The sequence below is a fragment of the Macadamia integrifolia genome, chromosome 2 (assembly GCF_013358625.1).
Source record: "Macadamia integrifolia cultivar HAES 741 chromosome 2, SCU_Mint_v3, whole genome shotgun sequence".
NCBI classification, from domain to species: Eukaryota; Viridiplantae; Streptophyta; class Magnoliopsida; order Proteales; family Proteaceae; genus Macadamia; species Macadamia integrifolia.
Genome location: NC_056558.1, coordinates 9,695,574 through 9,698,933, shown reverse-complemented (window position 1 = coordinate 9,698,933; position 3,360 = coordinate 9,695,574).

Here is a 3,360-nt window from a genome sequence, read left to right as displayed (position 1 = left end):
TTTTTTTTTTTTTTTTTTAATGAAAAATTGTATATTGATGTGTAGCGATTAGATTACTTATGGCTGACTTATGGCTGACTTACTAAGTCATTTTCAAAAATTTTTTTTTTTTTTTTTTGACAAAAATGAAATTTAAAAAAATCATACAAGGAGGAACTCCTACCGAGATATGAGTTATTTACAAGGAAAGATGAAGGTTAAACCACCAAGTATGAGAAAGACAAAATTTAAGAGCACCATTTGCAATGAAGTGGGATTCCCTTTTAAAACTACGTGGAATGAAACAAAAAATAACTGAAACGAAATCAAGAGAAAGTATCAAAATATCATCAACTATTTATAAAGATGCCCAATTAAGAGAGGTAGAGATGCCGTTGAGGGTCTGGATAAGAGGTTGGTAATCAAAAAATATTGACAAAAAAAAAGAACCCCAATGTTTTAGCTGAGAGAAGAGCGTCATGGACTCCTTCAGCTTCCATGGCTGTAGCTGAATGACCCCAATCAGATTTGCACTTCGCTTCGATGAACATCTTTCCACTGTCATATATAATTGCACCTCTTGCACCTTTATGGGAGTTTGATGGCCACACTCTATCAACAAAAACAAAAGCACTGTCTTGCCGGATAAATGAAATTTGAAAATCAGCATCTAAGAAATGAGGACGGTTATTATGAAGGGGAGGATAAGAAATAGCAATATGAACTATACCCAATTTGCTCTGTTCGATAGAACGATGAAAAGCTGAAATAGTAGACTTCAAATTTGGTGAAGCAGAGTTAAATACTACATAATTTATTGATTTCCAAATTTGCCAAAGAAGTGAGGACCGTTGAATTTGACAATCGTGCTGGTCAGGGGCATTCTTGAAATTCAAAATCAATAAATCGATCAGAGCACAAAAATCAGCAATTTGAAGAGATGATGCATCAAGCCTGAAGGCTTCAAACAAGTAGCTACAAAAGAACATCCAAATAGGGCATGCACAATAGTTTCCTCCTCCTGATGGCAAATGGGGCACAAAGAATAAAAGGGTAACCTTTGGATCAGTTGGGATAAATTGTGTAAGAGGAAATCATTAGGTCGCCTTGGGTTTAGGGACTTTAGGTCATTTAATATGGCTCTTTTAGCTCGCCAATGTGGCGTTTGTTGCCCAATGAGGATGCCTTGTGGGTTCAAGTCCTCAAGTGGAAGTATTTTCCAATTTATTCATTCCTTTATGCCCCCCATAGAAACTCTTGCTCTCGGGTTTGGCGAAGCCTCCTAAAAGGTAGGACTGTTTTCTTAAATGACCTTCACAGAAAAATTGGTGATGGCAAATCCACAATCATCTATCATGATGCTTGGGTTCCCTCTTTCCCTAACGGCAAGTTAATAGGGTCCACCCCTAATGCAAACCTTCATTTGGTGAAGGATCTCATCTTACTTCCATCTAGACAATGGAACACTTCCCTTTTTTATTACTCCTTCACCCCCATTGAAGCCCATGCAATCTTGCAGATTCTTTGTAGGAGCTATCCTAACCAAGATAGTTGGTTTTGGGGACAAACTAAGAATGGTAATTTTTTTGTTAAGAGTGCCTATTATCTAGAATTGCATATGGTTTCTAATAGCCCAATAAGCTTAGCATCCCCTCTAGTTTGGGCTTTTGGAGAGTGTTGTGGAATTTGAAAATTTGTGTGTGGAAATGTAGCTCGAATGTCTTGGCTGTAAATTTTCAAAGATTGATCCACCTCTTAACACCGCCAGTCCTTATTTGACTATAAAATTTGTAATAAATTAAGTTATTTGAAAGCCATAATTGGTTTACACATCGGGCCTTGTTTTAATTCAAACTTTAAATAAAAAACAAAAGAAGGGGGTTAAATATCAAATGGAAAATGATTTTATGTGAGAATTATTTATACATTATAGGGAAATGTCTATGAAACCAAGTTTCTTACGCGTACTAATTTTTGGAAAAACGATACCTACCAAATTGCATGGCATCTAGGCAGGTAAAGTTGAATACATCTTGTGCCCAATAAAATACAAAAATTCCACCTCTGATTCCTCTATGGGCATTGTTATTGGGCCCACACTAGCATAGGGCCATGCAACTTGGTAGGAAGCTTTTACCTTGATTTGTATTTATCCTAAAAAAAAAAAGAAAAATAAGAAAAAGGATTCTTTAAAAGGCAACATGGCTCCAACATCAGTGCAAGAGCCAGTGCACGAAAGCATCAATAATGTTGAAATTTTTTTTACTTTTCATGAGGGTTAGGGAAATCATTTCAAATTCCACTATGATTGACATAAGACCACGCTGCCTTCTAGGCTTCTCTTTCCTAAAAATGAATTTATGAGTCTACCATAAGAGCTGTTGCTATATTGATTATTCATTTCACTATATATATATATATATATGAGAAAAAAATCCGCTGCTCCAATGCCTTCTTACATCTTTAATACTCTCATTTCTCTCTCCCTTGAGTGTATGGTCTCCGGTTGATAAATAAATTCCCACACTCCAATTATTACGGCGTGGAGAGATCCCCATAATGGAAACTTATATAGTTGGGGTGTTGGTATGTTTAGAATATTCCTTAAAATATTAATCATTAACAGTTGGAATAGGGTTATTTGAGCAAGTAGTAGTGTAGTATAGAGAATTGCACCTATGAGATGTGGTAAAATGTTATCAACTTTGGAACCTCAGTTAATACTCATAGCTAAAAAAAGGAAAAAATGCCCCTAGCCCAATCAGAGTGTAGCCTATTGATACCCATGTAAACCTTTTCATTGCCCCCGGGTTGACACTGGAGTTGCTCGACGAGGAAGTGCTATGTCCCTTGCCCAACTGGCCCCCATATAAAAAAAAAAAAATCCAAATGCCAGTTGGTTAATCGTTATTTATTGGGTACAAGGTCAATCGTTATTCAATGTACAAAATAAAGTGTTATTTAACAATCTACCTCCTTAAAAAAGAAAAGAAATAATGGTCTAACGGCAGAACGTGGTTTCCATGACGACGTCGTTTGGTAACGGTCGGTAGTCCACAGACGTCCATCGTTAGTCCGGGGCCACGGCTCCGTCGACCGATCCGAGTTGAGCCGCACATAAAATGAAAGGAAAGGCAGACTGGTCGACTTGGAAACCTCGGTCTATAGTCCATCCAAACTCGTCTCTTGCATCAAAACGATTCATGGCTCTCTGACAGTTAATCGTTTTAGAAGCACTAAGCGGGAAACATTTTCACATGGCGTCTTTGAAAATCAAAACGTGCCTGGTGAAGCAATTTTCAGATAAAAAAAGCTCCCCACCGATTGTGGGCCCCCCGACAAGCTGGTTAACCAGTTGATTAAGGCCAAGCAAGCAGAAGC